Below are 24,363 nucleotides of genomic sequence, written 5' to 3' on the forward strand. Positions count from 1 at the left end.
TGATGTTGTTGTTATGTTTGATACAGCTGTGTTCGGGACGCTGCCGTTCAGGGCATCAGTCCACGCTTTTGGTGCTTCTTCGCGGCGTGGTCCCCTTTGGGGGCGTGGTGATTACCCATTTGCTAAGGATGGATTCTGCCAAGGCTTGACTGGTGATGTGGACGGTGGTGCGCTTGTGGTTTGGTGCGTGGTGTGTAGAGCAAATCGCGCGTGCAATGGATGGGGGATGACTGACATGGGCCCCTCTGCCGCTGCACTTCCTACCTGTTTTGGGTCGACCTAGCTATGGGGGACACTGATTTTAATATACTCACGTGGAATGTCAGAGGCCTGGGGGACCCTAGAAAACGAAGAAACGTCCTCTCCTACTTAGATCGCCACGCTATACACATTGCGTTCCTTCAAGAGACCCATTTCCGTGCGCAGGCTGCCCCTACCTTTGCTAACAGGTGGGCGAAATACTCTGCCTTTTCGTCCTATTCCTCGTATTCCCGTGGTGTTGCTATATTAGTTAAACGGACCACCCCCTTCGTGCTGGCGGGCATGAAAAGTGATGCCCAAGGCCGATACTGCCTGATGTGGGGGAGACTGGGCCATAGAATGGTTACTCTGGCCTGTTGCTATGGTCCCAATGTAGACGACCCTGCCTCCTTCGTGGACCTCGGTGCGGATATAATAGGTGCAGGTACGCAGCACCTCATAATGGGGGGAGATTTTAACGTCACGCTTGCCCCGGTGCTTGACAGGTCCCACCCGGCCCCGCATCATTATACACGGTCCCGGGAGATACTTCTGGACATCATAACTGAACACAGGCTGATTGACGCGTGGAGACACCTCCATGCGGACGCCCACGAGGGTACTCACTTCACGGCGCAGGCGCGCTCCTGGGCCAGGCTCGATTACGTCCTCCTGACCCCACAATTTCATGCGGCGCTGATTGGAGCGCAACACCTTCCGCGTACATTCTCGGACCATGCGCCGGTGCGAGTCACACTGCGGGCGGCGGAACTAGGCCCCCCTCTGGCGGCCTGGCGTCTGCAGCCCGCGATACTTCTTGATACCCTTTTTTAAGAGGAGCTGCGGGAGGAGTGCTTGGCTTTCTTTGAGCGCAACAAGGACTCTGTGCAGGACGTTGAGACTATATGGGATGCTTTCAAGGTGACCCTGCGGGGTATTTGCATTGCCAAAGGATCAGGGGTACTGAAGAGCATCATGGCACGCCTGCACACCTTGGAGGATGACCTTCGGGCGCTGGAGACATCGCTTGCGGCCAACCCTGATGATGCCGGGCTGGCGAGCATTCGGGACAAAATTTCTGAGTATACCGCGGAGACCACCCGGGAAGCTAACTTTCGAGGCAAATACTGGGTTGCCCGGAGTTACGGTGAGGGTGAGCGGCCGGGGAAAGCCCTGGCTGCAACGATGAGGCTAGCACGGCCACCTAATACGATCATGGAGATTGTAGGGGTGGATGGCACAAGATACAGTGAGACCGCACACATCCTCAACGCATTTGTAGCCCACTATAGTGTGCTCTATGCGTCCACTAGAGTTGGAGAGCTCCAGCTGCATGATTACCTTGACGATGTGTCCCTGGGGTGGCTAAGCGATGCGCAACGGGAGTTTCTGAGCTCCCCTTTTGAGCTAGATGAGGTGAGAGAGGCCATTATGCAGATGAGGTCGGGTAAAACCGCCGGACTCGACGGGATACCCATTGAATTTTACAAAACCTATATTGACTTTATGGCCCCAGTGTTGAGAGAAGTCTACGAGGATGCATTGGAGGTGGGTCATCTCCCCCCATCGATGCGCATGGCCCTCATTACATCGCTCCTTAAACCGGGGAAGGAGGCTAGCGACTGTGACTCCTACAGGCCTCTCTCCCTCCTCAATTGTGACGTGAAAATTCTAGCCAAGCTCATCGCCAATCGAATCAATCTATTGCTCCCCAACCTGATACTGCCTGACCAGGCCGGTTTTGTGCCAGGTAGGGCCACGACGCATAACTTGCGCACTTTCTTTTCGATCCTTAATTCTGTGCATGAAGACCTGCCCATGGCCGCCGTGTTCCTGGATGCCACGAAAGCCTTCAACTCCCTTGAATGGGACTACCTGTTCCAAGTTCTGGGGCGCATGGGCTTCCCGGCTATATTCATCTCGTGGATTAAATTATTGTATACTGCCCCTAGGGCCAAAGTCCTAGTGAATGGGAGGTTGTCCTCTGACTTCCCCATTACCAGGGGCACCAGGCAGGGCTGCCCCCTTTCGCCTCTATTATTTGCTTTGGCCATGGAGCCTCTGGCGGCCAAACTGCGGCAACACCATCGTGACAAAGCGCTGCGGTGCTTCCAGAGGCAGATACTTGTATCCATGTATGCCGATGATATCACCCTCTATGTACGGGAGCCGAAGGAAAATCTCAACCCGATCCTCCGCGAATTCATTCGGTTTGGCGTGATTTCCGGCATCCAGATCAATTGGAGCAAATCTTGTTTATTTCCCCTGACTGCCTCCACTGGAAGATTTGTGCCCGACTTCCCCCTTGCCTGGTGTGACGGGGACTTTAAGTACCTGGGCATCCGCATTGAAAAAGACAGAGAGGAACTTATGAGGGCTAACTATGGGACGGCTATGTCCCGCATTACAGATTCCATCACTCGGTGGATCACCCTGCCCCTTTCAATGGCTGGCAGGTCCTCACTGATTAAGATGGTGATCTTGCCGCAGCTACTGTACCTTTTCTTGAATATTCCCTTCTATCCTGGTGCTTTTTTCTTTCGACAACTCCGCTCGGAGCTTACTAGACTAGTCTGGGGTGGTAAGTCACCCCGGCTCCAGTGGGACGTCCTGATCAGGCCCTTTGAGCAGGGTGGTTTTGGCATTCCCAACTTTGAGCTCTACTATCAGGCAGCCCAGGCGCACTACGCTTACTACTGGATACGGCAGCCCCGATATATGCCCCAACTAGTGGCTGAACATTGGTTGGCCCACCCCATTCCCATAGAAGGCGCGCTGTACATACCGGTGACAGGCAGAGATAAGACGCCCACGACATTGATCAGTACGGTGACTGCGTGGACCAAGCTGGCTGCCGCTCTAGAGCTAGACATGGTGTACACGCCGCTCCTGCCTCTTGTTTATCATATTAACATGCCCCTGCTGCAGGAGGCGGGTTTCCGAAAATTGCTTCAAGCTATTCACGTGAAGACGTGGGGCGACCTGTACCACAACGGCACGTTCCGGTCCATGGAGCACATGTATGCTACCATCCAGCCTACTCCCCTCGATGTCTTCCTATACCTACGCCTGCGGCAGGGGCTGAGGGCCCTCATGCCCTGCTTCCCCCAGGAGCCCCTGCATCTGGCTCCGCTGCATCGTATACTAAGCGATGACACTCCAGCTAAGCTGGTCTCCAAAATATACCGATCGGTCCACTCCTCCACGCAGGCGCCAAGGTTGGCAGCCAGGGAGAGATGGGACCTAGAGTTAAGTGTCCCGTTGACGGATAAACAGTGGCAATTCTGTCTGATGCAGACGTACCGCGTATCCTCCAGTAGCCGCCTCAGGATTATCCATTATAAATACCTTCACAGGCTCTACTTCACGCCCGCCAGACTTCACAGATATCGGCTTCGCGACACTGATAATTGCGACAGATGCCGGGCTCCGGGTGCGGACTTTCTTCACCTGGCGTGGACGTGTGATGCAGTTCACCGCTATTGGTGCCGGGTGTTTGAGGCGCTCTCCAAGATGATCGATACAGTATTGCGGCCCTCCCCTCTCCTGGCCCTGTTGGGTTATGTAGAGCCTATACAGGCGGCGCACCGTAAATTCATCGCGCTGGCCTTTCTGCTTGCTAAAAGGAGAGTGGCGTGTCGCTGGGGCAGAGGCAGGGCCCCAAAATTTAAGGATTGGATGAGAGATCTAGTTTACTGTCAAGATCAGATCCGCACGTACTCTGAGCTCATGCCGCCCAGGTCGCGGCCCACTGATATATGGGCCCCATTACAATGTTATCTCCTTGCTGGGGCGACGGCCCCGGCTGGCAGGCAGGATGCTGAATGAGCTCGTACTGAGGGGTGCGGCGACTGAGGGTGCTTGCTCGTGATTGGGTCTGGAATTTGCTGGCAATGGTCGCGCTTGAGGCGTGGGTCTCCTCTCTGTTCTACGGGAGAATGTGTTGCTGTGGAAAGTGTGGTGTGGGTGTCCCCCCCCCCCCTCCCCCAGAAGGGTCCATACTCCTTGCACTGATCTCTTGGATTCCGCACTTTAGCTAATGTTTTTACAATGAGGTCTGTATTGCTGTCCGCGTCACCTCCGCAAAGAATATGTCTTCGCTACATCTTTCCAGCCTTCTCTGTATCGCCCATATTGAGATGTGTGCGCATTGGCGCTCCTTGTAACACAGCTGTATGTTTACTTTGTCTTAAAATGTCAAAATAAAATTTAAAAAAAAAAAAAAAAACTTTTGCCTGTGAATTACCAAAAAGAATACAATTGAGAAATGTCATGCCCGGTTTCATGGGAAACAGGCAAACCTGGGAACATTCAGGAGACTTGCAAGTTGCAAAGGGTTTAGCCAATCAGAACACTTTCTACCCCTAAATTGCTGCATATTAACCTAAAAGTAAGGAGAAAAAGGGCATAAAAAGTCCGTGATCTGGTAGAGGGGGGTTCGTTGGTTCGATCGTTTGGTCATTTTGGCTGATTCGTGGGGACTGCGTCGAGCTGAAGGAAAGTTCCTGTTTTACCTGGGTTTTCTTTGATTACAAGAGGACGATTCCATCTGAAGGGTTTTTGATTATTGCTGTGGGTTGACGGGTTCTTCTGAAGATTGTCGCAGAGACTGGAATAATATTCGGTGTGGTCGGAAGGTCGCCAATGTTCAAAATTTGATAAATATAAATGTTATGTCAATTTTATGTTAAATATCAAAGATTGGAAGTCTCTCAAATAGAGAAATTATTTGAACTGTAATCCTGAATATGCCAATACAGAGTGAACTAAATTAGATAAACTAAAATTGATTAATAAAAAATAAATAAATAAATAAATAAATAAATTTAGGCGGTGCAACATGCACAGGATAAGCAATTTCAATATCAGTACACAGAAAATAACTGAGCCGACATCAGTAGTCTTCTTCATTGGAGTTTCGTAAGTAAAGAGCATTAGTCTGTCCCTACACCACCACTGTCATGACATCCCTATTTATCATTTCCCAGGCAAGCTCCAGAAAAGGTGTCAGCATGTGAAGGCTTCCTAAGAAGTACACTCACATTGAATGGGTCAAGTAGCATAAATCTACAGAGTTTGTTCTAAGATGCTCTCTCCTCTCATGGCACAGCAGAAGTATCGGGTCTCTGTCCCTAATCCCAACACAAAATCATAGGTCACACCCATCATCACATCAAACGATCACCCCATCCAGCTAGACACCTCCTCGTAGGTAACTTTTCATGCTGCAACGGTGCTCCCAGGCTCTTGCTGGATGACCTTGATTCCCAGGCCTTCTCCAGTGAGAAAAAACACCATCCCACATTGTCAGTAATACTTGTTCAAATGTATCTCCTCCTCCCTAAGCCTTGCGCCTAAAACAAAACCGTTATTCTAACTAACAAAGATGAATTTCTCCACCTGCAGCGGAAACGTGAGAAAGAACAAATTCTACAAAGACATTAATTCTGTTAGCAAACCCATCTAAAGAGCACAGGGAGAAATATACATGAGGCCTACAGAATTCGGCTAACATAAGAAACAACATGAGATTTCATTAAGCACACATATGCATGATAATTATTACTGTGCACATTCAAATCTACTGTTACAGAACAAACAAATTATTTCTCATTAATCACATATAAAATTCATCACATTAAGGCTTACATCCAATAGCACATGATTGCAATGTCGATTTCTCCATGTTGTACATAAATATAACTATCACTTTGCTTTACACGTTATTACATTACATGATTTAAAAACCAAATGTTAACACGACAAGGAATATATGTGTAGGTGTGAACTACTGGTGATTATAATGAACCCCTATAAATAAAGAGCAAAATCGCGCTCCATCAGTCGGGAAAGTGGTCTACAGGTTGAAAGTTGTGCCTGTATGAGTGCAGTGTGAGGGATGTGCCTATGTGAGGGGAGCATAGTGAATCTGGGTTTCCTTCATGTGTTCGCGTCTTTGTGGGTATGCACTTTACAAGGGTCAAATCTATGGGCGTTGTTAATGCTTTTTAGTGATATGGCTTTGACTTGAAGAAAAACAGTGCAGAGAGTTCAAATATAATAGAAAGTGTATGGGAATGGTAGTGAATTTTGATATGGCAGAGGCAGACTCTGTCAGAGAAGGTTGATGAATGTTGGGGAAGCTGATAAACTGAGATGTCACCCTAGTGAGGGGGCCCAGTTACTTTTCTTGCACTAGGTCCCATGGCGACCTGGCTACACCACTGACAACAAAGCAAAACAAAATGAATGTTTCTAGTCATAAACCAAAACTGAGGTCTTTGTTGTATGAATGACCCCCAGGTCTGACATCTTGATTACTTTCAATAGTTTTTCCTTCCAGATCCCGTCCAACTACATTATATCTACTTATTAAACAAACATCAATATTAATAGGTTCTTTGTCTAATATAACAATGTTGTGAGAAAAAGCTCTGCCGTATAGAAACCTATTCAGAAACAAGCCCCTAGGTATGAATGTCTTTTCTTTACTTTTTTTCTTTTCTATTCTTTTTTCTTTTCTTTTATACTCTTTTCTTTTCTTTTTTGCTTTCTTTCTTATTTTTTCATATGCAGCATTCAGGTATTGTTCCTCCTTAAATTCGAAGAATATAGGATTGATGTAGGATTTATTGGTGAGCTCCTGGAATAGAATGGTGGATTGGGCTTACACCTTTTTTCCATTTGTCCATCAAGTAACAAATGCTGTTGGAGATTGAAACTACAGCATAAAATAGAATAGCATACGCATAAACAGATGATTTATTCACTTCATGAGTTACTAATTGCTTTGCCTTCCTTTGTAATTCACACCCAAGGAATTTTCTGTTTATTGAATATAATAAGCAACATACCTTTAAGTTGCTAAAATAGAGTTATTACTATTTGACAGGGCTGATAAAGGCCTACTCAGGGGAGGAGGTGTGGGCTAGTAATTGCCATTGGCTAGCATGCAATATTAATACTCAATAAACGATTGTCCAGTCAGTGTTTTTCTTTAAAAAGGACAAAGTACATTCATTGCCCACACACTACTGAATACTATGTATTAATTTACAAATATTTACACCAGGCAGATGGAAATTCCTTTGGTGACATTCTGAAATCACACTTGACCCTTAATAGGTCCTGACCCCCAAAATCACAGTACCCTCCACCTATACCAGATAAAAACTCACATTATAGGGGGTTCTTTTTAAATAAAACAGGCCTACCGGCTTTGTCACAGGATCACCACACAAAAATATAAGGCAAGCCTTTTGGGTCTGTTAAGGGATCACCATACAAAAATATAAGGCAAGCCTATTGGCTTTGTCAAGGGGTACCACATTATCAGACCGATAACCACATGATCAAAATCACCATTATATCACTGAAATCTGTAACCATGTTTAAATGAAATCATTATAAGCATTGCAATGTTTATCAAAAATCCCTTTTAATAATATGTTATCAAATAAAAATTGAAAATCAACATAAGGTGTCTGAGTCTTTGCTTTAGACCTTTAAACCACATAGAATGCAGACATAGGATCAACCACTAGAGGTCCTTGCACTCCCATGCTGTAGAGCAAAAGCTCCAGCTTAGGAAGTGCTTTGAACATGCTCAAAAGTTTCCCCGGGTTCTATGAATTCTGGGGCCTAGGAGACATAGTGTTATTTTATGTATGTTATATGCATTTCTAAAGTGCACTATCACTCGAACGGGTTCCCAGAGCAGGTGTGTGTGCCTAGCCATGCCAATGGTAGGCTGGTTCATTGAAAAGCCAGGGCTTCAGCTTCTTGCGGAATTCAAGTAGAGAGAAGGAGGGTCTGATATGGAGTAGGAGGCTGTTCCATGCTTCAGGAGTAATGTTAACTTGCGCAATCAATTCTTAGGGGGGATGCTGTGCCTCTTGCAGCCCCCTAAATAATTTAAAAGTACATTGGTGGGGCCCCTGCTCTCCTGGGGCCTCCACTGGAAAGAGAAATATATGTAAATGAGTCTGCAAAGGGCATCATGGGGCGCTTACAGCAGGAGCACATGTCTTTTTCTGTTTTTGTGTAGGGGGTGCTTGCAGGTGCCCACTCCCACCTGGGACACCCACACACTTTCAAGGTTGTTGTTATTGTGTGGGACTCTGTAGGTCCTGGCATCTCTATGCACGTTCACCCGCATGTAGATGGGAGCAGAACGCCATGTTTCTCCTTCCCATGTGGACTGGCAGGTGGGAGGATTCAAGGCAAGGTGAACCTGTTCCCCCCCCCCCAGATATAGGATACGGGGCAGATGAGCACCCCATTGACCTCCTTCACTTTCTTGGTCCCAGGACTTTGAGCACTTTGCACCTGCCCTCCTCTGCTTAATTTTTGCATCAGACCCTGGAAGATGGGACCCCCAGGGCCAAATAAACCTCTGGGCACATGGGCCCCTCGTGCCATTCTCCCCCACTTAGGAGATATTCCTTGCACTGACCCCCGGGACACTGGCCCAACCAAGGGGTATTCCAAGGGAATCCCGGCAGAGCGCCACATGTTCGGTGGCTTGCAAAGGTCAAAGGACAAACGTAAAAAAGCTTTAAAGATGCATAACTCTGGCCCCGTTTGGCCGATTTCCATGATCTTGTGCTTATTTCCAGCAGGACTCCTGGCCTCTAGCAGCATGCACCTTCCAGAGTTGCTTTACTGGCTCCCTGCATAGCCTTCTTCTCTGTCTGCACTTCCTAGTTACCATGGCCTCCTGATCATCTTTGAGGGTACCCATGGTAGCAGTCCAGTAACAGGTCCGCAGAGGGTGTAAAGGGGTCAGCGTCACTGAACACGGAAAGACCCACTAATCCTGGGGTCAGCCGTAGACAGAGTCCTTAGTTTATCTCGGCATCAGAGGCTTGCCGTTCCAGCTATCCATGGTGTTGCTGCCATCTCCAGCCAAATCAAGGTTCTTGCTTTTCTTAATTTTTGGGGGAAGCTACTTTAGTGCCCAGTGCCAGCCTGTGGGTAGGGGGGGCACCCTTTTTCTAAACCTAAAACTGGTTCTGGTCAGTTTCTCCCTTTCCCCTGGGCTTGGCTCCAGACTGGCTAGAGAAACAAAGTTAAGCATCCTGATGTCAGGTTCCTTTGTGTATGCTGGAGGCAGTTCCCTTGAAGTGTAATCAACGCAGGGCACAACTTGTCCTTGCCATGCTGTCAGGAAGATTCCCTCCCAATATCCTTAATTTCTAATTGAAATGAGTCGAAGAAGCATTTATTTAGTTATCACCAATCTGAATTTAGCTTTCAATAAATGTAGTAAGATAGCCCAATGATTTCCTATGGCAGCAGCTAGCCTTGCTACAGTGAAAATTGTTTTGTGGACATTATACTGTAGGAACATGTACTTTTAAATAATATGCACCCTGCCTTTTTGTGCAACAAGGCCTTCATATGGGTGACTTACTGATATTTAAAAGGAATGTTTAGGCCTATTAAAACGGGTACTTTGACAGGTCAAATTTGCAGTTTAAAACTGCCAAAGGCAAGTTACCTGTGTGCAACCACCAGGCTGCGCATGACTGTAATCTCTCACATGCAGGCTGTACCCATGCCACACACATGTACATACTTGTGCAGGTGTAACCAGCCCAGTGCCCCATACCTTAGCTGCATCACAGTGGCCTTATCTTAAAAGTCAGACTTTGGTGGTAAACATGCGCAGTCCTATTACCATGCATTTGCTGAGAGTGAGACGCGGGTAGTGAGACTCACCCACAATAAAGGTTAAAGAAACAGGTGATCCAAAGCAAAAAACCCTGGCCCACAAAATGGAAGAAAAATATTTGCAATAAAGCTCTTCCCAATGAATCTTTAGTTCCGACTAAGTCTATCAAATTCAATACATTTCAATTACCTGAAACACATCAAGCTCCACAAGGAAGAGAAAGAGTGGTTAGGTTTCAGCCCATAAAGGTTTATTAAAGGATTAGCGGGGTACAAACCAAAAGCATCAAATTAGTTTAAAAATCAATAATCAATACATGAAGGCAAAAGTCGATGTATAGTTTGATGCAATTTAAAGTCATAACATCAAAGACAAACTATTATAGAGCGGTCTCAAAAGAACGTTTGCCCATAAAGAGAGCACCCTACTCTGCTGAGTCCGGGAAAGGTTCTGCTAATGTAAGGAAAAAGGGTCCTGACAAAAAGACATCTGAAAAGCATCTGCTCCAAAGGCAAGTGAAAGGCATCTGCCCAAGGGTCAGGCAGAGAAGCTTTTGCAAGACAAGTGACAAAGTCATTTGAAACTGTAACTATATTGCATTCACTTAAATCACACATTCCTGGCACTTGACACACATGATTCCCAGAGAAAGGACACATCAGGTCAAGGCACAAGCAGATGAAGTAAACTCATGTTTGCCAAGCTGCTACACAGCAATCCTACTCTAAAGATACTTCAAGCTAGCATGTATTGGCAACGTAATGTGATATATTGAGCAAAGCAGTTCTCTGCAGGTGCATTGCCACTGCTTGTTAATGCATTCTACAAGGATTGCGTAAAAGAAAACACATTTCATATGAGAATAGGACATCAAAGACACATCGAGATGATGTACATGAATTCGACTTCTCATGAAATAAAAAGACATGTTAGGAAAGAAAGATGGCAGCCAAACATTAACCATTTTAAAAGGCAGCCTACATTACCTATGGCCAATCTAAAAGTGAAAAACACACAGTACATTTGCGTGTTACAAGATAATATCAATATAAGTGCAAATCGATAAATTAAGAATAAAAATGGTATCACATCCCCGGGACCTTACACTCAGAGCAGGGAAGCAGGATATTTATAGCCCTGTCATCAGCAAGACTGATTGTGGAGTCAGATTCAAAACAAACGAAAGCAAGGAAGATTAAAGAAAGCAATAAATCATCTATAGTGCCAGTAAACGTCACAAGGCTGGTGAAGGTGCTCCTTATTTGAGAACATAAGCAAACATAAAGACGACCAATAAGGAACCGCATGCACCACTAAAGAGACCGCTTCTCACAAGTCTGTTAACCCAGACTCCATAACTGAATGGTTCCTTTTTTGCAGACAATTTAATTAAATTCTTAGAGTTCCTGTGACTAGGGTAATTTAACTGGATTGATGACATTTTGTGACGCTTTGCCATAATTTACAACAGTCATTGTAGGAAGGGTGTCATGGGCCCCAGCACAGAGATGGGAAATGAGCCCCTCACTGCTGTGTAAGTAGTAAAAGACAGCCATAATTGGAGTTTCAAGTGGGCCCCTCAGACTCTGGGCATCGGTGCCACTGCACCTGCGGCACTATTGGTCACTGCATTTCTGGTTTTAAAGTTAGAAGATGAAACACATCTAGACTGAAAAGAAATTCTCTCCATTAAGATACATAAACCTCATGTAGAGTTCACAACATTGGGTTGATGCAGCCTTGAAAATCCTTCTCTGAGGGGCGTGGCCTGCAGAGATGTCATAAACACGTGTCTGCCGTGGCTCTCTGTATGGTGGAAAATAATCCGTACAATCTCATTTCAGAAGACTCCCATCCACGGAACGAAGTGATATATTTTGAAGCAAGAAGCAATCCTGTACCTTAATATGATTAGGCAGGTGACAACCGCCATATGAACAACCCCCCCCCCCCCGACTAAAGTTAAATACAACCTAGTCAACGAGCGCAAACAAGACTGAGCCTGCAAGTTTTGCAGGAACACCGCCTAACAAAAGAAGTCACCAAGATCAAAGGCGTTTTAGAGCCTGGGCAGAAGGAGCAATTGCCCAGTGCCCCCACCTTCCAAGAGGTGAATTGACATGCATGCCAAGGCCCTCAAACACCTCAACACGACACTGCTCAAGAATGTAATAAAAGGTGCAAGGGAATGCAAAGTGCTACTGTAGGAGAGTAGGATTTGCCTCTTATGGTTACCCCCACTTTTTGCTGCTGTAACACTGTTTTTTGACATTAGTCTGGCTGGGGCCCTGCTATTCAGGAGCCCAGCCTAGCTGCTTCCTCTCTAAATTGATTCCATGTACTTTAGGTACACTCCAGATTTGATTCAGGGGTACCCTTGTGAGTCCCTAGTATATGGTATACTATGTACCCAGGGCATAGGTACCCCAGAGGCCTACCAGGGGCTGAAGCATGTATTGTGCCACCGCTGGAAAGCCCTCCAAAATGACACCACAGGTCTGCTACTGTAGCCTGGGTAAGGTGGTGCATGCACCCCTTACTGAGATATAGGTTCACTATATCTCACCTATCACTGCACATGGAAACCTATCAGTCACCCCTATAGCAGGCCTTATCAATCCTGAAGGCAGGGTGCTTGGTTATATGTGAGAGGGTGCCCAGGCATGAGCTGAGCCCCTCTGCAGCCTTCGGAATCCATCCTCCGGGGTTGTCAGTAGTGCAGCCTGACCATATACTCTTAAGTGCATTATAACCAAACGGTAAATGCTAACTTTGGACTGGCTGCACGGAAACATGTCATGTTTGGTTTCAAACACCTTGGAATCATACTCCCAAACCAGTAACTGGTGTGGGAGTATGATCCCACCCGTCTAGAGGGAGAGACATGACAGCACCGGTATACCCAGTACCAACTTAAAAGAGCCCTGGCATCACAAAATGGATGTGGCAGCCACAGACACGGGTCTGGCCTCCTGCTGCAGACCGAAACTCCATCAGGGGAGGCCTGGACAATAGGTTTCTTGTCACAGGGAGGTGTAACCACCTCCCAGACAGGCTGATGTGTATTGGGGCTGGGTGGGAGCACTCTGAGAGTGCTTTGAAGTCCTGCACTCGGGGTACATTTGCTGTCCCTGTGCATAGTCCAGCTCAAACCGGTTCAGGGCCACCAGCCCCTGCTCTGGCGCGAACTGGACAAAGGAAATGGGTGTAGCCACCCCTCTTCCCAAACCCTCCCATAGGTGGGTCCCCTGAGTTAGTCCAACCCCTTTCTTAGGTATAAGTAAGGAACCCCTGGCAACAGGACTTTAGATATCCCTGGACGAAACTCTGCAACTGAATCCTGAAACTTCTATGCTCTACTCAAGATTCGAGGACTGAAGAAATCTCCCTTGGGGTCAAGGAGTGACTCCCCTGCTTGGCAGGCACCGACAAAGCAATTGCTGGTCTGCATCTCTGAAGCTCCTGCCAGACTCTGAAGTATCTACAGCCCAGGAAGAGGTTTTCCAGACTTCTCAAAGGCCGACCCAAGTCCCCAGCGAAGCTGAGACCCACAGCTCTCATGAGTAATGTGGAACCGGAACTCCTGGTCACGGTGCACATTTGCAAGTGCATTGACTTCTCGACGTCTCTTGAAGTCGTGCTTTGGGTTACGTGTAGCCCAAGCCCCGAGCACCTTTTGCACTGAAGATTGTGGGCCTACACTCCACGAGTGTTCCGTGAGCCCGCTTCTTGCATTTCTACTTGAGGCTCCTTCGCGATCCCTGGTCCGTCAACTGGTGGGTCCCTGTGAAGGCAACTCTGATTTTCCTTGGGCTTCTCTGGTTGCTCCAGACGTGCCCTGACTCCTGAGTCCCCCAGACCTTGCTGGTCTGCACTGAGAAATCTTTCTCTTTTCTGCATTGGTTGCTGTTGCCAAGGGTTGTTGTGTCCAAACTGGGCGCCGTCACTGCAGCACTCGACATCCTTTGTGGGATAGCTCGAATCCAGCTCCTGGTTGTCCTCGTCACCTCCTGGTCCTCATGGCTGAAGAGTCAAGCTTCACCTTCTTCACCTGAAAGCACCCGACATCGGTGGGCATTCGTCTATCGTGCCCCAGTTCACTGGCTAGTGACCCAAGACTCTGTCCCCTCTGCTTTCAGGTTCTTCTCGACTTCGATCCAGGCTTGGATCTCTTCGGACACTTCGCATCTTCCCAGCAGAAGCACTTCTTCGCTAGCTCCCATTGAAAACGACGACGCGACCCGACACCATTTGACACCTATGCACCCGGTTTCTCTGGGTGAGGTAACTCGAGTACTCCGGTGCTCCCGTGGGTGTTGACCCTAGAACTTTCTAAGTCCAAAAGGGTTTGGTCCTAGTTCATCTCTAAGTGTCCCTCATCTTTAAAAATCTAACCGCGACTTTCCCCACAGAACCTAACGGGAGCTCGCGGCAGTGTTCTCACACTGCACACGGCCCCCGTAGGTCTCCTGTGTCACTACCTTGGGTGGTTCTTTGGGGTCCCAGTGATTCTACAGGCTCTAGGCCTTGTGTCTAGTTAAGTTGTGGTTCTTATACCACTATTTTAGTATATGGTTTGGCTCGCCCCTAGGGCCTAATGTGTATTTGTGCTTATTACTGTTATATTTGAAGCGTAACTTATGTGTTTGGACCTCTAGCCTCATAAAGAGACTAGTAGGGTGTGTTTAGAAATAAATACATATATTTGATATATATACCTGGTGTGGTTGCCTTTCATTTAGCCATTCAATAGATTATAGACTGGTAAAATTCCAACCGTGGCGTTCCCATAGAGTTCTACAGAGCTCGCGCCTGTGTTCTCACACTGCACCCGTCCTCCGTGGGTCCCCTGTGTCACTACCTTGGGTGGATCCTTGGAGTCCCAGCGATTCTACGTGCTCTAGGCACTGTGTCTTCTCAAGTCGTGGTTGTTATACCACTTTCTTAGCATATGGTTTGGTCTCCCCCTGGAGACCCCTGTGTATCGTGCTATTTACTGTTGTTCTAGTGATTTAACATTGTGTGCTTTGTTCTCTAATCTCATAAAGAGATTAGTAGAGCGTGTTTAGTAATAAATACATATATTTGATATATTCCTTGTGTGGTTTTTCTTTCATTTGGTCATTCAGGAGGTTATAATCTGGTAAACCAAGCTGCTTTACATTCCTTCAAGACTTAGCCTGAAAGCTGCTCTCCATAGCTACCACTAGGATAGCGTTCAATAAAGGTTGTCTTTAACCTATCATCAATAAGGGCTTGTTTGGACTGGTGCAAGGTGCCCACTATAACTAGTGGACAGCATAAGCCAGGTCAACTTCTCACAGCTACCTCTTGTCTCGAGGGATAAAGAGCTGACAGCATAAAGGACCGTGGCCCAGAAGCAACTTGTGCGCACTGGTAGACTGGAAGTGCTTTAATTTGAGCCAGTGCTTTCTGGTGCTCAGCACCGGCACTTAATTGGTTTCCGGTGCTCAGCACCAGCACCTAATAGTCAACGCCATACTTAGAACTGTCCACCACATGGTGGCGGTGCTCATCTAATTTAGAGATGAGCAGAACAACGGTAGTTTAGGACTACAATATACATTAAAATTGCTAATACCTGCCTTACCAGCCATTATTCTAGCTTTGGGGACCTGGAATAAATCTGAACTGTCGCATTTACAAGCGAGAGAGATTGTTAGTAGTTGTTTTGGCAGCAATGACAGGGGCAATGGATGGTGCAAGCTGCAGTGGCCTCCTGGTTAGAGCCATGGCACTTAATATTTTATAAATTAAGCACTGAGACTGGTGAGCACTTCCGGGCAGTTGAGCCCACTGCAGTGCTGACAGACAGCGGCAGAACAGGCCCAGAGAAGTACAATTAAACAAGCATTTGCAATGCAATAGGTCTCGCATTTTAGAAACAATGACCTATTGGTATTGTAACTGACAATGCCTTTTATTATAGCAGGTTTTTAAACATATAAAAAGGCATTGTCATTTACAATGCCAATATCTGAAAATCTTTCAATTACGGTGCCTATTGCATTGCAAATGCTTGTTTGTGACAGGCAGGGGTGAGTAAGTGATTTGCCCAGAATCACAGGAGATGGACAGACGCCGAGACTCCAACCTGGTTTGCCAGGTCCAGAGTCAGCAGGTCAAGCCCTTACGCCACAATTACACCACAAACAGAAGGAGGGAACAAAACCGCCCTCACTCCCGACTTGTGCCTCTCAAACTGACAACTCACCTGCAGCAGAACACACGGCGCGCCCACTTCACTCAGCACTTAGTGGTGAAAGTAATTCGCCTGTTTGTGTCTGGAATCCAGGGCTTATGTGGTCGCCCCTGCCATCACCAGTGACGTTAGAAGTGCTTCATCCCGTGGTGGTGGTCAGCCGTGGGCAGCCCCAGAAACCCCTCCAATCACCCCCAACAGTAGTGATAGTGAGAGGTTGTAGGACGGGAGGATAAGGGCGGAGCCTACGCATTCCTCTCCCTGTTTTTTTTTTTTAATGTAGATTTATATAGCGCAAACTCGACCCGAAGATATTGGAGCGCTTTACATGAACACCGGTTACGTAACACAAGGACACATTCAGGCATGGCGAGATTAAGTGATTTGTCCAGAATCACAGGATGTGGACACAACCCCGAGGCTCAAACCCTGGTTTCCAGTACCAAAGTCGGCAGTCTAGCCCGCGGTCCACATCCTCTCCACAATACAATACACAATAAATGCCCCCTCCCCCACACACGCACATCATGCAGACTCAGTTTCTCCCCTCACACAAATTCCTGTGGGGGGGTATACTTTTCTCCTACCCTCCCCCCTTAGCACAATCCAGACTCTGGCTCTCGTTCCCTCCAGATCTGCGCAGCCTCGTCCCACGGACCTGAAACACGTCTCCTGTGCCCTTCCACTGTTCGCAGGTCCCATGGAGCGCTATAGCGCTACCTGTAACGGCTCTGCCTTCGAGGCGCTAACCTGCCCTCAGTGAAGTTCGGGGTTAGAAGGCGGCTATTCACTGGTGCCCGAGGGCAGCCCCCCTCCTCCCCTGAAAGGCAAGTGCTGGGGGCCATAGAAGGAGCTCTTCTCCCCCCCGCCCCTTGATGCACCGTCTTCTCATGCCCCCACCTAAAATGCAGAAATGCAGGGAAACAAACCTCTTCCGTTCGTGTTTGTTGCAGATTTGCCACTGACCGGAAGTGCATTGCCAACAGAGCCCGGGGCAAGGTGTTTACTGAGCCTTCGGGCTGCTGTCAGGTCTTTCAATCACTTTATTCCAGCACGAGGCCTCGAGGAAGCATTTCGGATTTATCAAACAGATAAAAAGGTTTCATCATGTACTCCTTTTTTTGGGGAAAACCCGCTTTTAAACCAAACAAGTGAACCTCAAAGTGTTCCTGACCAGCAGTTTAATAGTTAAGGAATCACTCTGATGTGAAGGCTTCCTGCTGTGGTGTTGGAGGGGTCAGATTGACCTGTAGGGCAATCCGGCGGTGCCAGAAGGGCTGGGCCCACAGGTCAGTGTTCGTCTGGTTTTTCGCTGGTTGTTCCCAGTTATATGTTCTTGTGGGCTGCTTTTTAGTGTTGTTTTTCCTGCTATCACACCAAACATTCCTTGTAGCACACGCACATGTATGTAGTCTGCCAGGCCCACTGGAATCATGTGACTGCGCAGCCGCAGCGTTTCTCGAATCCATATACATTTGCCACATAATCCATCTCTTGCTGCACAATCTTCAGATTCTAATGAAAAACAATTGTAAAAACTGCGCAAATTGGCACAGCTTTGTGCTCATGCGATAAGTCGTGTCTAAATTATGGATAGCGTGAGTAGACATCACCAGACCTACAAAATCCCTGTGATCAGTGAGTTGAATGCTTGCGAGGTCACGAATTAGAGTCCCAGCAAGGGGAGTCACTGTCTCTTTGGGTCAAAGCTACACTTCTGCCCTCGAGGAAGAAACAGAAGCGGGCATATACAATCACAACTACTTCAGAGAGCTTTGAGCTGACAGCATACTGCGGCGCAGCGGAGGCCATGCAGCAGAGTTACTGTGCGGCAAATGGTAGTCCCGTTTGTGCCGCCGCGGTCAAATTTTAAATCAATAGTGTGATCCCGCGAGGACTGGACCCACCCTCAACTCACGGGACCAGGACGGCCGCGATGGAGCGCAGAGCAGACGAGCACATCACTCACGGGCTGTGGAGTGGCGAGCGCCTTTATTCATTGCCCGGGCCGCATTAAGTGATTACTTATTCCTCTGGGGATGGGCGAGGTTCACACTTACCCAAGCTGGTCAACCCCAACAAGTCGTCAATAAAAAAATTCCTTGCACATCACCTTGATGTAACAATTATCCTTGCAGAGTATAAGCGTCTCTCTGTAGCCTGTTGCAGGTCCCGACAGGGAAGAATCTCCAACGTATCAGAGTGGTGCCAGAAGGAACATGTTTGTTGAGACCCCTCTCTGCAGTCTTTTTGCTCCCTGGGTCCTGCGTCTGATCGCTCCACACTCACTCAGGCTCACTTGGGCTATTTCCCAGAGACTGTCCCACTGAGCGCCGCCGCAACGAGCGTTGCTGTACAAGTGCCTTAAATTACTTGATTTTTACCCACTGCACGCCTATACTTATTTCCGTACGGACGGCTTTCAGAGCTGCCTTCCATGTCCTGCGCTCTAGGAACTGTGCAGTCAAGCAGGCTCTCTCTACTTCAGCAGTGACTCGCGTTAGTGCGCAATACTGTAGTTTAAGAGAGTCAGGAGGGTGGGTGTTGCGTAGCAGTCAACTAGTGCAGCATGCAATGTGCCTCATTATAGCGCCATGGGCGGCACTCTGTGTCAAATAAAACAACGATCCGTGGCAATGTGTTGGTATGAATCTGTTTTTTTAAGAGGCGTGGCTTGGGCGCCGATGGCGATGGTCGCCTGAGAGCTCGGCTCCGGGACTGAGCCCGTGATTATCCTGTAAATCGGCGGCTACGGGGCACCCCGACCCCCATGTTTTGGTGACCGGCCCAACGGAGACCTGCCGGGGCCCCCAGCGTGATCGGCACGAGCGGTGACCCGGTGCAAATCGCAGTTAAGGGAACTGCGGAGTGTGACCCAACATGGCGCCCGGACTTCTTTGTCCCCGTGGCCGGATCCGATAGACTGGAGGATCGTCGCTGACGACGGGGCGCCCCCAGCTCGGTGGTCTCCCGGTGGGGATTGAAACTGGACATCGGTCAGAGTGGTCTCTTCTACTGGAGATTGCACTCGGATGAACGGATGCCCACACCATAGCGGAGCCCACGTTGGGACAACTGGAGATCCCGACGGTGGCCCCACTCCCTGCATCGTACTTGGCTACTTTCTCCTGGCTGACCCACTCCCATGGGAGGCGCAACCCTTTGGAACCGCGAGTCGTCCGGTAGAGCTGGTGACACTCGGTCGGCCGTGTGGGCCTGCCCGGCCCGGCGACGATTGTCCCCGCCTCCTCCAGGGTGCCCCCGGACGGCAAGGTGGTGGCACGGGCCGCGGCTGGGACGATCCAACGGGCCTTGGAGACGGAGATCTCCGGCACTTGACCTGAGGCCTAGCACCCGAGGGAGTCGTAGCCGGTGCCGACACTCGGGGACGCCTGCTCCGGGACCCGGGCGGAGAACGGCCGGCGACATGGGGAAACCTAGAGGTGCCAAGAGGACTGCCCCGGTCGTCTCGGACTTGGAGACCCAGGACAAGGAGGAACGCGGAGGTCCAGAGGAGGCCGGTGGTGCACCTCTGCAGCAGCAATTCGACCGCGTTTTGGAGGCGATAGCGACCACGCGCTCGGCCCTCCAGCAGGACATTGCCCAGGTGGCGACGAGCCTGGGTCTCCTTAGAGCGGACCACGGCAAACTGTCGGACCGGGTCAAGGAAGTGGAGGGCTCGGTGAAAACCTTGGAGCCGGCGCAGCGCACCCTGGCCGCGGAAATGAAGGAGGCTTTATCCCGGATCACGGTCCTTGAGCAGAGAGCGGAGGATGCAGAAGGCCGCAACAGGAGGAACAACATTCGTGTGGTTGGCCTGCCGGAAAAGGTCGAGGATGGCGACATGGTGGCGTATCTGGAGGCCTGGCTCCGAGACACGGTGGCCCCGGAGGGTTTGTCCTCCTTCTACACTCTGGAGCGTGCCCATAGAGTCCCGGCGAGGCCGCCGCAGCAGGGCCGTGCCCCGCGGCCGGTGGTGGCGCGGTTGCTGCACTTCAGGGATAGGGACCTGATCCTCAATGCCGCCAGACACAATGGACCATTCAAAGTGGCGAATAGTCAGGTGAACATCTTCCCGGATTACACCTATGAAACCCAACGCAGACGGTTTTCCTTCCTGGCGGTCAAGCGCGAGCTCCGGAGTGAGGGTATCCAGTACTCGCTCTTCTACCCGGCGAGACTCCGCGTAATTGTCGATGACAAAACCCAGTTCTTCGACACCCCAGAGGACGCTTGTCACTGGCTCGAACTCTATAGAGCGGGGAAAGGTGGATCCGGCTCTTCGCCTAGACGGATGGCAGAACCGGGACAGAGGCGGAGATCCAGGAGGACTAGAGGTCGCGGAGGCCGATCGGGGGGTCCCTCAACTGTGGAGACATGAACGGAGCGGAGGGGAGTGCTGGAGGTGCTGACGGCGCTGTCTGGGTCACGGGACGATGCCACGGCGGAGGAGGGGATCCCGGGTGACGAGGGGGGTTCAACGGACTCCGAGGGATCTGTACCGGACAGTGGCCATACGCCGGAGATCACACCACAATCGGTGGAGGACATACTGGATGGACAGGGGTAACTGGGTGTGCTTCTTCAGTTTGGGTGGGGGCCCGGCGGGGGGATGGCGGGTGATGGTAAGAGTGGTTGTCTACCGGGGTAGGATGGGCGGGGTGCCCTGGACTGGCCCCCAGGGGGTCTTTTCGTGACACTGTTGTGGGCTTGCTCTAGTCCTGATGGCCTGGGCGACGAGGGCCCATTGCCTCCGTCCGGCCCGCACCTGGCCCTTAAGGCCTTCCTGTGGTGGCGACTGCAGGATTAGTAAGGTGTAGTGGGTTGTTGGGGAGTGTGGTTTGGATGGGAACTAGATGGTGCTATTTGGGTCCTGTTCTGGGGAGGGTGGATGGGGAGTTGATTAATATTTGGGTTGTTCAGTTTTGTTTGGGGACAATGGCCGCCATCAGTGCTATGAGGATCGATGTCCTTTTATGGTTGGGACCCAGCTGGGGAGACTTTGCGAGACTGATATGGGACAATGGCTGAGATTGCCAATCTGAAATGTGTTACTTGGAATGTACGGGGGCTTCATACAATGTCCAGGCGTCACAAGGTCCACGCTTATTTAGTGCGTAGGGGGATACAAATGGCGCTGCTGCAGGAAACCCATCTGAACAAGGCGGAAGGGGCGGCGCTACAGCGTAGATGGAGGGGGCAGGTCTTTTGCACCTCGTACTCCGCGTATGCCAGAGGGGCGCTGATCTGGGTTAGAGCTGGGGTCCCCTTCCAGGTCACGAACACAGTGATAGATCCAGAGGGGCGCTATGTGGCCATTTCGGGGACTTTGGGAGGGAGAGACCTAAACGTTTGCTGTGTGTATGCTCCTAATGTCGACCAGACTGCCTTCCTTTCCAGGTTATCGGGCTCGTTGGCCCACTGCCTCTCCGGGCCCATCCTGCTGGGTGGAGATTTCAATTCCGTAGTGGATGTAGACAATGACCGCTCGCACCCACCCCTCCCTGATTCTCCGGTTCGTCGTTTGGCTAGGGACCGTCGGGACTGGCAGACTCACTGGGGCCTAACGGACATTTGGAGGGCGCAACACCCCACAACTAGGGACTACTCCTACTTCTCGAGCCTCCATGAATTGCACGTTCGATTGGACGGCTTTCTTGGTTCGCCCGAATTGGTTTCGGCGGCGGTCCGGTCTGAATATTTGACCAGAACCATTTCTGATCATAACCCCCTCCTGTTGGACCTTCGCTGGTTTCCTGGGGTGCCGGCGGTGCCCACCTGGAAATTACGTCCCGAGACCCTTGAGGACAGTGTCTTCAAGGCGGACCTGGGTGACACGATCTCGGAGTACTTCGCGTCCAACGGTGGCACCGCGAGCACGAGAGCGCTAGAGTGGGACGCTTTTAAGGTGGTGGTGAGAGGGTACTGCATATCTAAACAGGTCGGTGTGCGGCGAGTTATCCTCGCGGACCTGGAGACAGCGGATCGGAAACTCCGCGAGTTGGAATTACGCCGCCCAGGGCACCCAGACTTACAGGCGCGCACGGCGGAGGCGAGGGAGGCGGTGGCAGCAGAGGTCGAACGGCTCCGCTGTTTTGACTATAAAGCCTATACGGTTCGGTCCATCGCGGAGGGGGATAGGTCGGGCGCGCTGTTAGCATGGCTGGCCAACCCTGCGCGGCAGACTTCACTGACGACGTCCATGCGTAGGGCAGACGGAACCCAGGTGTATACTCAGCCTGCGATTTTGAGCTGCTACCGGCAATACTATGAGCGCTTGTACCGCAGTCGCTCTGTCCGAGACCCTGCCCTGCTAGATAATTATTTGCGGCCCCTAGAGATTCCAGCAATGGAGCAGGAGGTGGCTAAAACCTTGGGGGCCGACATAGAACTGGGAGAGATCCGTAGCGCCATTAAAAAGATGGCGAGAAATAAGACCCCGGGCCTGGACGGGCTTCCTGTAGAGTTCTATGCGGCTTATGCCGATCTCCTAGCCCCTAGGTTGTTGGTGGTATATAGAGAAGCGAGGAGGCTGGGGCGCCTTCCAGGCTCGATGTGTGAGGCATTGGTGGTCCCGCTCCTCAAGCCCGGCAGGGACTCATCCGATCCGGGCTCCTACCGTCCCTTATCGATGCTGACGGTGGATTATAAAATACTGAGCAGCATCTTGGCCACGAGGCTGCTTGGGCACATGAGTTCCTTAGTGCATGAGGACCAGGCTGGCTTTATCCCCAGGCGTAACACGACCATGAACATTCGCAGGTTGTGCCGCTTGCTTGGGGAACCGCTTGTGGACGCCCCATGCCCGGTTGTCCTATCAGTGGACTTAGAGAAGGCCTTTGATAGCCTGGAATGGGACTACCTCTGCACTGTGTTGCGAAGGTTCGGCCTCGGAGAGGGTTTCGTCAGCTGGACCAGGGTGCTGTACGCCTCGGCGTCAGCCAGGGTTCGGGCGGGACCGCTGATTTCCTCACGATACCCGGTGGAACGGGGCACGAGGCAGGGCTGCTCGCTCTCCCCACTGCTCTTTGCGCTGGCGGTGGAGCCTCTTGCGTTGCATCTCCGGTCGGGAGCCCATTACGCGGGCCTGTGGACCCTGTCGGGCCCGCACTACGTCTCGCTATACGCAGACGACCTGTTGCTCTTCCTAGAAGACCCGCTTGCTGCCCTAAGTGGAGCTGCGACGGCGCTCACGGAGTTTGGGGAGGTCTCGGGCCTTCGAGTGAATTGGACTAAGACTTGTCTTTTCCCGATTCGCAGGGGCACCCCTACACCTGCCTTAAGTAGGGAGATTAGATGGGAACCCGACTGCTTCAAATATCTAGGGGTGTATGTCTACCACGAACCTTCTGGCCTCCTTGATGGGAACATTGCCCGGGGCATCCGGGCACTTCGAGGCAGTATGGGCTTTTGGGCCACGCTGCCGCTCTCGGTGGCAGGGCGGATCGCTCTGCTTAAAATGGTGGCGCTCCCCCGGCTGTTATATTATTTCCGGACACTACCGATCTGGATCCCACCGACCACGTTTCGACTATTACGGTCCATGATAGTCGGATTCCTTTGGGGCTCGGGCCGCCGGCGGGTGGCCCTCAAGACCCTGATGAGGCCGAAGGAGGAGGGTGGGCTTGCGGCGCCGGACTTCGAAAAATATTACTTAGCGGCGCAGCTCCAGACCTTCACCCAGGAGATCGCTCGGGAGTTCCGGGGCCCCGAGGACAGGAGGGGAACGGGTATGGCCAGGCATGTTCTCTCCTTCATAGTGATGAGGCAACGATTGGCCTTGCAGGACTTGTCCATGGAGGAGCGGACTGTTCGCCTGTGCTGGAACCGGGCTCACGCCCGGGGCCACCAGCGAACACCGTATGCACCCGAAATACCGCTGGGGATGCTAACGGCTTTGCCCCATGGGGGTGATTGGTCGCGGCTGGCGACCTGGGAGGACGCCGGCCTGCAGCTCATCGGTGATCTCTATGAGGACGGGACGCTCTTGCCATTCCAGGAGCTCATTGATCGCTTCGGGATTCCCCGCGGCGACTTTTTGCTGCACTCGGCCCTTGTTCGAGCGATCCAGGCGCACTGGAGGTCCGGGCAGGCAGAACCCCTTTTATCCCCAGTGTGCCAATACGTGATGATGTCCGCGGGCACGGTAAGGGCGGTCACATGCCTTTACGGTAGACTGCTCAAGGAGGGGCTGGCTCCCCTCACCACCCTGAGAAACCGATGG

This window comes from Triturus cristatus, chromosome 6 (assembly GCF_964204655.1).
Source record: "Triturus cristatus chromosome 6, aTriCri1.1, whole genome shotgun sequence".
Classification (NCBI taxonomy): domain Eukaryota; kingdom Metazoa; phylum Chordata; class Amphibia; order Caudata; family Salamandridae; genus Triturus; species Triturus cristatus.